Raw genomic sequence first — 12,922 nt, 5'->3', positions numbered from 1 at the left:
TTTCTTTTTTTGAGATGGAGTCTCACTCTGTCACCAGGCTGGAGTGCAGTGGTGCGATCTTGGCTTACTGCAACCTCCATCTCCCAGATTCAAGCAATTCTCCTGCCTCAGCCTCCTTAGTAGCTGGGACTACAGGCGCGTGCCACCACACCCAGCTCATTTTTGCATTTTTAATAGAGACGGGGTTTCATCATGTTGGCCAGGGTGGTTTTGATCTCTTGACCTCGTGATCTGCCCGCCTCGGCCTCCCAAAGTACTGGGATTACAGGCGTAAGCCACCACACCTGGCCTAGATTTATTTCTTGAACTGTCCCTCTTTGTCCATACACCCTCTTCCATTTTGTTATCTGTTGGTTCCTCTTAGTGCCACTTAAAAAAATGATGTCCATATTACTATTAGCCCATTTTCCAAATGAAGAAACTGTGGCACAGAGAGGTTAACTCACTCGCTGGAATTCATCCTGCAGAGACTGGTCCTGGAAATTGTGCTCCCACTACTCTGATACATGCCCCTAAGGAGTCTTGGTCTGGGTTGATAAGAAATATCTGGCAACCTTCTACTTTTTTTCCTGTGGCTTTTAGTTTGTAGAGTAGTTGTACCAGCTCTCTGTGCACACTTAAAAGTTAATTAAACCACTTCAAAATGCTGAAGCAGCCAGGTCTTTGTTTCCCAGGTAGTAAAATCACAAATGATTCCTGTTCAAAAACGAAGCCTATAATATTCTGTTGCCAGGGGGTTGTGTGCATTTTTCCTGTTTTAACAGCTTGTACTTGTCTCTTCACCAGAAACATTAGGTCACAAAAGCCAATCTCATCTACATCTTTACAATGCTGTTTATCATCTTTTTGCATGCGGGAGATAGAACTGGTAATGAAACAGCCAAATTGGATTCCAGCGAGGATTTGTTCTGACTTAGAATACTTTCAGAATCCATTCAGAATGCCTCTGATTTATCATTAAGTCCCCTGAAGCCATTTATTTTAGGCCAGCTTTTCAGGGATGGGACGTCAATGTGTGCTAGTTATTGGGAATTATAACAGCTGATGAAGTGTGACAACACAGAGTCTATTGGATTGGCAAAAGATTACAGAATGGTGTTACAGAAGTCAGCAGATATTACACCGAGAATGTCACTGAGCAGAGAGAGAACATGAAAATAAGGAAATAGATACTATCCTGCTGCCTAGGGTCTTTGGGTTCAGTGTACATGAATTCCCCTTTCACAGTTCCTTTTCCTACCCCTGCAGTTTTTTTAGCATCTGCTCCAACCCACTCCCTCTCTCCCTCAAGCAGGTTATCACACAAAACTAGGAATAGAGAAGAAGGGTGTATTGATGCTTATGGCTGTGCAATGGTAGGCGGTTAATTCAGCCACATCATGGATGCAGTTATGTTAAGCAAAGGACAGATAGCATGCTATTAAATGAGGTTTTATCTGACCCATAAAATCCAAAATACTTAAGAATCCATGAATCATAGTCTTGTCATATTCACTGCAGCATCCACTTAAAGGTGTTCTAGGTCAGCCTTTCCCCTTCCCACAGTGTATGTAGCATGCCCAGGAGAAGCTGGAGTGGCAGTGGTAAATTGTTTCAATCTCTCTGGCAATATTTTCTAAAATTACCAACGTGCACATCTAGTGACCTAATGATTACACTTTGGTGATTCTCTCTTAAGAGAAAAGAAAAGCATGCCCTAGCATATAGAAAAATATGTTCAAGCATGCTTATTACAACAAAATGCTCCATGGTTAAAAAAAAATCTAGTAGGAAACAATCTGCATTTCTAGCAATAAGAAATGTTTGAAGAAAGCATGGGAAATATATATTATGGAATATCATGCAGCTATAAAAAAGAATGGGTTAGATCTATATGCATGAACCTAGAAAGATATCCACAGAGATTATTAAGTGGGGAAAAAAAGTCAGTTACAGAGTAAAATACTATATGATCAAACTTTAAATCACTAGGGCTTTCCCCAGAGAGTGTCATCATGATAATATCATCTCTAAGTTTGAGGCAGCTCATTAGCATATCCATAATGCAAAAGGAAACTGGAATCACAAGTTGGGTTGGTTTCAGTGCAGCTCTTCTTAGACAGGCTGATAGGCTTCATCATATGCACAAGTCCCACACAAGCTTATACTATCCTGGTAATCCTCATAAAGTAAATATACCTGTTAGTCTCCAGAGAAATCTCTTTAAGATAGGATTCTGGTTGGGTGTTAGGTTTAGGGGTAAGATGAAACAAAGCATTTCAGATTTGCCTTTTCTAAATACACATGCCCATCTCCCATCACAGACCTATAGTGCAGGTTTTTTTTTTTTTTTTCTTCAAAGAGTTGCGATCTGATTCTGTTGCCCAGGCTGGAGTGCAGAGGCATGCTCATGGCTCACTGCAACCTTGAACTCCTGGGTTCAAGCAATCCTCTGCTTCTGCCTCCTGAATAGCTGGGACTGCAGGCATGCGTCACTACTCTTAGCTAAGTCAAAACAAAAGGTTTTTTTTAGAGATGGGTGTCTCTTTAAGTAGCCTAGCCTGGTCTCAAACTCTTGTCTTCAAGTGATCCTCTCAGAGCCTCAGCCTCTCAAGTCACTGGAATTATACATGTGAGCCACCAGGCCCAGTTCACAGACCTAAACAGTCTTAATTTCCAGAAGGGTAGAAATGTAAGATCGGGGAGGAATGCCAGAATATATATAAGCATCTCAGATAATCTGGTCAATCTTTCCCTCTTTTTAAAAATCCAGTTGAAAATAACTATCTTAAAAGTATATACTCTGCTTCAATTACCAAGAGGTAGCTATAATGAAGATGGTGACAATACCATTAACAATGTTCTAGACACTGATCTAAGGGAATTAATATTAATGAATTCATTTAATTCTCACAACATCCACAAGGGAGGTGTTAATTATTATTATCCCCATTTTATGAGATGGGAATAGGCAGTTAGGGTTAAGAATCATTACATAGCTAGTTTGTGGTAGAGCCAGGGTTCAAGACCTGGGAAGTCTAGCTTCAGTCTGTAGGAACAGATGTGAATCGGAGCAAGCAAAGAAGGTGAGGTTTATGTGCTCACATCAACATCTTCCTGCCCAAGTTTCTCATTTATCTTGTCCCTTGGAAGAAACCTAAAGAGTTGTTCTATTTTTTAGAGCTCACTCGCTGCTGCACTTCTAATCACTTAATTGCCCTTGCCCCTTGAATTATCAGTGTTTCTGGAGAAATAGTTCTGAGAAAATATGCTCTGTTATTTCTCTTTCTTTCCTCCTTGAGTTCCTCCCCTGCCATGGAAACAGACTCCTTTGACAGAGAACTGTGCTGAAGTCTTCCACTAGAAGAACGTGCAAAAATGGGCTGAAATTTCATGATGTCCAGTTCTTCTTGACTATGTTCCTAACAGGTGCCAATTTCCATTTAGATTTGTCTGTAAAATTAGCCTGTGAATACTGGCTGGCCTCTGCAATCACTTGCCTAGGGAAGGAGGTGGTGAAAGAGACAGGTGTATATACAGTCTTTTCTCTAAAGAAGGCTTGTTTTCAGTTGAAAATGTGGAAATTAAGACTTTCTTGCCTTCAAGAATTATGATGTTGTGGGAGGAAAAAAATCCTAAGGGTTAGGGGCCAGTTCTGCCACTTTGTTAAATGTCTTCAACTAAGTCGCTTAACTTTCTGAGTCTCAGTCCCCTCATTTGTAAAATGACACCATAAATTGTTGCCTTACTTATTTCACAAGGTTGTTGTGCTCATCCAAGAAAGAACTCAGATCTTCTGGTGCCCATGGTGTTCATTGATCCATCCATAATTTTTTCATTTCTTCATTCATTCATTCAAAATGTATTCTATCTCTCAAGGGTTAGCTAAGTGAAAAATATATGCATGTTGGGAGTTTGGGGGAAGAAAGGGAGAGAAGCACTCCAGGTTGGGAAAGGGCACTGAAGGCAGAGAAAATGAGGCAATTAAGAGTGTGGTATGAGCAAGGACCTACAGCAGCCCATGACTCCACATTCTAATATTTTTCATGGTATGCCAATTCCTCTGTGACCATTAATTCTCAAAGTTTCAAGACAAAGCCATCTTTACCTCATCTAAGCTGGGTTCCTTAGCTGATATCTTCTACATCTTGTCTCCAGGCCCCCATGGCTCCCTCTATTAAGTACACAGGTGGTGAGTAGAATCGGTCAATGCTTGCAAGCCAGGCTGCTCCTCAAATGTAGCCATAAGAAAAGAAATCTGTGGGGTGTTTTAAATGAATGCCTGATATAAAGATAAACTTTGGGTATCATATATCAGGGGTTCCCCACCCCCAGGCCACCTATTGGTACCAGTCCATGGCCTATTAGTAACTGAGCCGCACAGCAGGGGTGAGCAGCAGGCAAGCAAGCGAAGCTTCATCTGTATTTACAGCTGCTCCCCATCGCTTGCATTACCACCTGAGCTCCGCCTCCCATCAGATCAGCAGTAGCGTTAGCTTCTCATAGGAGTGTGAACCCTATTGTGAACTGCACATGCCAGGGATCTAAGTTGGAAGTTCCTTAGGAGAATCTAATGCCTGATCATCTGTCATTGCTCCCATCACCCCCATCTGGGACTGTGTAGCTGCAGGGAAACAAGCTCAGGGCTCCCACTGATTCTACATTACCATGCGTTGTATATTTCACTATATATTACAATGTAATAATAATAGAAATAAAGTGCACAATAAATGTAATATGCTTGAATCATCCCAAAGCGTTCCCCCCACTCCCACCCTGGTCTGTGGAAAAACTGTCTTCCACAAAACCAGTCCCTGGTGTCTATGTTTACCTCATAGGCATCAACATTTAAGAATGATGTGAAAAAGGTTGGGGACCACTATCTTATATGATATATAAAGTACAAGTTCTATGTGTCCCAGGAAAGGATATTAAAGGTAATTCATAGTATCATGGTGTGCGTCTTACAGTATGTTGCTAATACTTTGAATATATAAGGTGCTTCTCTCTGTTCTGTTGGATTTATCTTTGAAGTAGTTCATAAAGGTAAAGATATGAGTATAGAAAACATTCCTTCACTGGCCCTATTTTATAAATGAAAGAACAGAGACTGGAAGCAACCTGTGGCAGATTATGCAGAAAAATCTAGTAGCTGAGCAAACATAAGACTTCAGGTTCCCTGGATTCCAGGACAAAGTTGACTTCCCCATCTGAGGGGCTTGATACCTGAGCACAATAGGTTTTCATCGTCACTCTGATTATAATGGTTTCTTTTACTCTGATAATACTGCTGATATTTCTAGAACTAGCTTGTTCATTCATTTATTAATATCATAAACCCCTGACTGGGGGAAAGGGAGTGGAAAGTGGTCAGAAATGGGGTTGGAACCGTAATCAGGAAGCCAGAACCTCCACTGCCTCTAGAGCTAAGTTCAGTGTCAGGCCTTTGTCTCGAGGGCAACGGGAAAACCCTGTAAGGAGGTTTAAGTTGGGGAATGTGGCGATCAGCAGCGTTTGGCAGCAGTCACCCTGGGCTGGAGTGGGCCTGCCAGCAATGGGCAAATCTTGGGACAGGAAATCCAGTCGGAAGATTATGACGATAAAGCAGGTTAGAGATGGTGGTGTCCCAAAAGCAAAGGGGATCCCATCAAGACGTGAGAAGCACCACGTCCTTCTTTCCCCAGATCCCACTGTTTCTAGATTTTTTCCTTCTAGGAGGCCTGCAAATGTCTGTTTCCGGGAGAAAAAGTCGTCCCTGCTATTTCTCCAGCCTTCCCTTGTTCCTGGTCCGGCCCTGCCCCCTTAACATTCAGGAATGAGAGTGGAAGCGGAAGGCCCAGGTCCCGGGGGGTCCCGACGCCCAGAATCCACAGCCAGTGAGGGTTCCTTGGGGCGAGAGGGGGTCGAGGTCACTGGCACGGCACCGTGACATCACCAACAGCCTGCAGTTCTCGTTAAAGAGATTTCGCCAGGCCCTTGGACTAACGCCAGGATTCTCCTGCTCCCGCCGTCAGCGCTCTAGGATTAGATAAAGCCCCACAGGAAAGGCGCTCTGCAGACCCTCAGCAGCTATGAGAGGAACGCCGATTAGCCGGCGGCCTCTAGCTCTCCCACAAGGCCGAGCGCGGCCAAAGGGCAGCTCCGCCCCTGCCGTCTCCCGCAGCTATATTGGCTAATGTGCCTGCCACTCAGCCGCGCGCCCAACCCCGGCCACGGGCCTGGAGGCGGGATCCCAACTCTCCTCAGCTGGGCTCGCCTCGCCTTGCTACTCCTTGTTAGCTGTGTTTGGCATCGTAGTTCCAACGCCTGCCGCGGTTTCGCGACCCACGGCGGAACTGCATAAACATTTTCTAGTTGGAATCTCACTCTGCGAGGTGGCCAAGATAGTGATATTCCTGTTTAACGCCGACAGAAATAAGAGAGAGATTGAGTGACTCTCAGAACCATGTGGCCGGATTTTAAAGGGGTATCTTAACAGTGGCTCCAGACCCCAGATGGACCCGTGTTTTCTGCTCTTAGCATTAACTATGTCGTTAAACCCTTCTGAATTTATTTCGTCTGTGAACTGGGGACAAGATAGCCTTCTTGCAGAACTGGTGAAAAATTTAAAAATTAACAGGAATCTAGTATGAGGACTGGCCCGTGGTCTGCTCTTAATGGTGTGTGTGGGACTATGAGCATTCCCACGTCTTCTGACCTCTAGTCTGGGACTCTTTCTGATAAACGAGGGATTCTCAGAGGTCCAGACACTTCGGGAGATCCAGGGGCATCTTCAAGGGGTTCCCTGAGTTTTAAACTGCAGAGAAACACTCTTAAGAGATATGATAAATATTTCCACCACGCCTGTTACTGATCATTTTTTTTTTTGTCATCTATTTGCTAGATACTGTTCTAAGTGTTTTCATTAAGTCACTTAATCTTTACAGTGAACACTAAGGTACATCCTGTTATAATTCCCATTTTACAGACAAGGAAACAGGCACAGAGATGTTAAATGCCTATCCAGATAAAAAGTGTGGGAGCTGTTTTACCTTCATGCAATCTAGCTGATAAAGTCACACACATTAATATTTGTACTATATATTATTGTACAAGAGCTGTCTTTGATAATTATTCTTGTGTCACCATTTACAAGATGCCCCTGACTTTTATTAAACTCTCAAAGGGAAGGAGAAGAAAAAAAAACAGAAGAACCTAAACCCTAAATCATAGACTACATGCAGACATACAGATGGATGATTAGAAACCCAAGTTGTGGGTGCCATGTTTGGAATTCCATTTTAGCTGAGTGCTTCAGACTATCACATCTCTCAGTGGCTCCCTGGAGTTGCCCACTAAGGAAAAATGATTGAATGACAGGACTGGAATGGAATGTAGCCATCATCTTATCTAACCACACACACACCTCCCAGGAGATGAATGCCTCATCTCCTCGTGATAATTTTGAAGACTTTCTGAGAAAGTGATAACACTAGCCCATTACCTCACAATCCCAAGGAACACTAAAGTGACTGCAAACCCTATGTGCCTCATTCAACAGGTGTCGCAGAATAAAGGAAAGAAAGATTGGGAGAGAGATGGGAGCTGGTAGATCAGAGGAGACCAAAGACTTAAACTGAAGACTAAACCATGGGAAATGGGAACAAGGACTTATTTGCTTAGAGGGCGAAAAGGATGAATTTACCTACAGGGGAAATCCGAAAGCAGCTCTCCCTGGGAGCCAGGTTAGAGTTCCTCCTAAGGTGTCCTTGGCCTCTGCAGCGGTGGTGGCCTTGAACTATAGCACATTTGCACACTCAGCTTCTAAATGCCCATAGCAGTCCTGAGTCTTGCCTGAGAGAAATACTCAGGTTCTTGGGCTTCACCTCTCCCTTCTGCCTTCTCTTCCTCCACCTTTCCAGATCAGCCTGGGGAATATGAGGTGTGAGGAGGGAGGTGAGTGGAGGCTGAGTTTTGACCAAAGTTATATGACATTTGAACCAGACTGATGGCAAAAGGAAGATCCTTTGGGAGGCAGACCTATGTTCCGGTCCCTTTTCCTGCCCCTTTGGATTAGTTAGCTCTCAATTCTTGTCGCTGGCGGTGGTAAAGAACAGAGAGGGGCAACAGACAACATCAGCCAAGTAAAAGTAGCGCTGAGGGTGGGTTCCCAAGTGATCTGTCAACATCCTGAAATGATATTTTAAGTGACCAGAGAAAATGCAGTCTCCATGAAGGAGGGAATCTAGGGTGGTTCCTGTAAAGAAACATTGGTTTTGACATTTAAGGGGTGAAAGTGACACAGACAAGAAATGAGGCAAGAGGCTGAGAGTCAGTGGCACCATTTGCTTTGGAAATGGAGCAAAGTCTCTGGCAAAGGCTGTGAAGCTCACAAAAGCTTGGTCCTGGGGCAAGGTGGGAGGATTGGCCTCATAGGACAAGAGCATGGCTGCAGAGTTAAAGGCCCAAGGACAATCAATATGAATTGGGACTTCACCAAACTACCATCCACCAAACCCCTCCATCCAGCCACTGAACAGTCTCTCTATGGCGTGAATAATAGCTATTGTGCCATTTGGTATGCAAAGACAATTATTGTACACCTGTTTTGTACTGGACTTTTGCTAATTGGCTGTAAATGCTAACCTTTCTTAAGTGACTCTAAAAAGGATGATTTCTGCACAACACTAATCATTTGTGGACCTAGCCAGGAAGGCTGAAAGAAGCAGCAGGCTTAGCAGACTCTTCTGAGTAGCTTTGGAGACATAAGCCAGGGAAACCCAGAATGAGGTAAGAAAACCACTCCTCTCATTTGTAACCTGGAACATTGAATATGGACACTTTGATGTTCACCTTGGCACCATTAGTATTGAGCAGATTTGTTAAGTATTAGTTCGAACTGTATGATGTGCTGGTATTCAGCTGCTTTTGATGCACAAAACACAGCAATTTCCTATGGCTAAATCTAATACAATCCTTAGATAATAAGATATTCTAAGAGATGTTAACTTAGTTGATTGAGGGAGAAAACTGAGGAATTTTGAGGGCCTAGATCTGTAGGAGTGAGTGTTCCCAATTGTAAACAATTCATTAAAAAGAGGCATGCAGGATCTCTAGTTAAAAATTCTAGTTTCATTTATTTATTCATTCATTGTAACAATATTAAAGATCACTGAACATCTCCCATGCATCAGTCACTGTGCTAGAGAGACAATAAAATGATGGTCACTGCCCTGAAGAAACACACAGAATAGGAGGAAATGAGTGAGGATGGTACAATGGACAGGACTCTAGGGAGGGTCCTAGGAGAACAGGAGAGGAAAGCAGAGAAGGATTGTGGGGAAGGAAAGGAGGAAGACAAGGAGCGGTGTGGTCTTAGCCAAAGAAGGTTTTGATGTGGGAAAGACAAGTAATAATTAACCAAATAGGCAAGGCAGGAAGGAAAGTTCCAGACAAAACCAGGCAAAGACGACCATATGATTTAAAGAAACAAGCTATATTTAGCGTGAATATAGGTGTATTAAGTCTACAGAAAGGCATTTATCAAACGGCTTTAGGTGTCTCAAAGTCAGAAACTGTGTCATACTTATGTTCATATAGTCAGTGTTATGTCCAGGACCATACCTAGCACATGGTAGGTGCTTGGTAGATATTGAAATAAACTGGCCTGGGGGGAAAAAAAGCCTGAAATTGAAATATATCACAAATTTAAAAGAATCTTTTTCTTTCCTGCTCCCACTAGTCTGAATTGATGAGGTTTCAATATAGTACTTGAAATGTTATGCATGAAAACATTCATTTGCAACCTATCTCTAGAAAGAGATGTTGTTATGTAACCTTTTAATCTGTGTGTCTAAGTAGATGTCAAAAGTATGTCTTGCCTTGAAGACTGTCCTAAGTCTGTTCAATGTTGCTATAATAGAATACCTGAGGCTAGGTAATTTAAAAAGAAAAGAGGTTTATTTAGCTCACAGCTCTGCAGTCTGGAAAGTATGAGAAGCACGGTACCAACGTCTGCTAAGCAACTGGTGAGAGCCACGTGCTGAGTCAAAAAACATGGCAGAGAAGGTCAAAGGGGAGGTGGACACTTGTGAAGAGAGGCAAAACCTAAAGGGCTCCTGGTTTTATGCCAACCCACTCTTGTAGAAACTAATCCATTCTCACAAGAGGTAGTCTATCTTTCCCAGAGCAAGAACTCAGTCATTTGGTGAGAACCACAACAAACCATTTATAAGGGATCTGCCCCCATGACCCAAATAACTCCCATTAGGCCCCACCTCCCAACACCACCACATTGGGGATCAAATTTCAACATGAGTTTGGTGGGAACAAATAAACCATACTTGGAAACAAACCATATTCCAAACCATAACAAAGCCTTTGGTTCCTTATTTTGAATAGTTGCTGTGTACTCTCCTTAGGCCAGGTGATATAACAGGCTTGTGACCACAGTGGTAAATAAGACAAATATAGACCTTGCCTTCAGGAGTTTAATATTTAGTAGATAAAACAGTTATTATCTGTTAATTTGCCTAGATGAATCAGGGAAGGCTCTCAAATGAAGCAGCCTCTGGAAGACAAGGGCATTCCAGGGAGGAAGGGCAGCATATGCACCAGCGTGGAGGTGAGAGGAGACAGCATGATGTTCCTGGAGAAGAACAAATAATGAGTGCTACACAGGGCTATTGGAAACGAGAAGGAAATGTGGAAGAAGAAGTTACAAAGATGGGCAAGGGTTAGCTCTTGAAGTGTCTTGAAAAGGAGTTTGTATTTTATTTTGTAGTCAATGAAGAGCCATTGCAGAATTTTAAATAAGGAACCAAAAATAGAGTCTGAAAATAGAGGTGCAGAGACCAGTAAGTTGGTGGTTGCCAATCAGTAGTCCAAGGAAATGATAAATGAGCAGAGCCATGATCAGGACCAGAGAGGAGGCAACAGAAGAGAGATGCTCAGGATACAATTGATGGACTTCAAGAGTGTCTGGAGGTGGGGCACTGGAGAATAAGTGACATGAAGAGATTTCGATTGACTTCTGGGCCTACAATTCAGGAAAGTGGGTGGGAGGTGGCATTCAGAGAGACCAGGAGCACTCCTTAGCTTTCAGAGCCCAACACACAATCGCCAACAGCTGACTTATGACTAAGATCTTGGGGTTCTTGAATCACCAAAACACTGGTATTTTTAGAATTTTACATTCTTACAGCCCAAGAGAACCCCATGCCAAGAAAAAGAAAAAAAAACCTTAAAAGTAAAAGCATTTAAAAGGCTCCAACTTCTCCCAAACTCCTCCTCTTTTCTGACTCTCCCCAATTGTATAGTCAAAGCAATAATAGCAGCCACATATTAAGTCATTACCATCTATAGCCAAATAACTACAAAACCACAAGAGAGCAATGAAAATGGCCGTAAAGGCACAGAGTAGTAATTATTTTCCCATTAGCACCAGCTACACTAATATCAACATAGAACAATTAACATTCCTAACCTCATAATTAGGCCATAACCTCTGCATGTCCTGCCAGAGTAGACTGATGAATGGCAGAGGAGGAATAAGTAAAAATAAGGCAGCCGTGCAGTGAGACCTCTGCATCCTGACATTGTCTGCGGGTGAGGCACAGTGCTGTTGTATAGAAAGGCAGTGGGAAAACCCAGTTGTGATTTCCACTGATCTAGCCAGTCCCCAACTAAAAACTATCTAATTCAGCAGCACTTTCTTTGAGTCCCAGGGAGTGAGTGTTTGAGTGGGAGAAAAGCTATAGCAGTAATAACACAGGAGGCAGAGTCCTTTGCATTTATATCTCTTTATTCAGTCCATCACTAGGCAACCATTCTTTGTGCTTAAAACTACACATCTTTGTACATGTGACACCTTATTCTTTGAAGTAATCATTTTGGTTTGCAGTGTGCTAGGGGATATCTATTCTATTTATTTCTGTTTAGGTCAACTGCAATGAAGAACAAGCCATTTTGATCTCCATCCTGGTTTATATCCTCTGTGTTCTCAAAGCATCATATTATAGAATGGCTCACAAGCTCTTTTGCAATTGCCTATTTATTTGTCCATTTCTCCCTCCAGACTGTTAGTTCCCAGAAAGCATGTCTTATCTATGTTAGTGGCTACATCCCCAGTACCTGGCTATGTGGACAACACTCCATAACTGTTGGAGGAATAAATGAATGAAGGAGTGAGTGAATGAGTGAATGTTTTCCCTGAAATTCAAGCCTTGGTGGTTGAACTTGTGATTATTTGGTTTACGGAAGAGGCTAGGCTGATTGAATGGACTTGGCCAGGCAGAATTTAGCAAAATGTAACACAAAGATGAGTACACCAGCCTCGCTGATGGGGAGGTTAGCTGTGGATGAGCTAAGTGCCAGCTGCCAGCTGCAGTTGCAAGACCATGTTCTTCTAGCTAGGAACATTCTGTGGCAGAGACTCACCCAGGGGTCTGAATATCAGAATCACAACCAGAAAATGGCTCATTATTGCACAGGCGAAGAATTGGGGGCTCTCTCCAAATAACAGTGTCTTAAAGTTAGGTTCCCTAGAAGCAGAGCCTAAGACAAAGATTCTTGTCCAAGTGATTTATTGAGCTCAGCTCTCAGGAGAAAGGGAGTGAGAGGACCATAATAGGCAGGGAGAAAAGCAAGAGGAGAGCTCAGCTGGAGACTGGCTGCAGCATGATCACCTGTGGATCAGCCACTGGCTGTGGGCTATCCCCCTGAGGGCAGGAACCATAACCTTCTAGTGAACGCAGCTCTTATTTCAGTAGAGAGCAATTCTCTGGAAAAATGGGTAGCTGTAAGCTGTTGACACTCAGCATCCAGAGCTGGAGGATGGGTGCATGGCTTGTAAAGGTTCTCGGGGCATGGCACCTCCAGCATCTGCTAGAGTTGGATAGTGTGAAATATTGTCATAGTGTTCACTACCGATTATTGAGCACCTACTATATGCCAAGTGCTATGC

At 43.0% G+C, this 12,922-nt stretch overlaps 2 long non-coding RNA genes across 2 annotated transcripts in view; both read left to right on the top strand.

Annotated features, from left to right (window-relative positions):
• LOC116562473 overlaps positions 1-6,820 on the top strand; it is a 17,986-nt gene extending 11,166 nt beyond the window's left edge. Inside the window, exons 3-4 of the long non-coding RNA XR_004273963.1 lie at positions 3,282-3,408; positions 5,695-6,820. This is a non-coding gene — a long non-coding RNA (uncharacterized LOC116562473). The remainder of the gene's footprint in view (positions 1-3,281; positions 3,409-5,694) is intronic.
• Positions 6,821-6,881: 61 nt separating this feature from the next.
• On the top strand, positions 6,882-11,994 carry LOC116562474. Its single transcript, XR_004273964.1, has 2 exons — positions 6,882-10,944; positions 11,899-11,994. It is a non-coding gene; the product is annotated as an uncharacterized LOC116562474 (long non-coding RNA).
• The last annotated feature ends 928 nt before the right edge of the window (positions 11,995-12,922 follow it).

The sequence above is a fragment of the Sapajus apella genome, unplaced genomic scaffold (genome assembly GCF_009761245.1).
Source record: "Sapajus apella isolate SASKATOON/1434 unplaced genomic scaffold, GSC_monkey_1.0 scaffold32, whole genome shotgun sequence".
NCBI lineage: Eukaryota > Metazoa > Chordata > Mammalia > Primates > Cebidae > Sapajus > Sapajus apella.
Note: the sequence above shows the minus strand (reverse complement) of the source record. Positions and strands in the feature narration are given on the sequence as shown.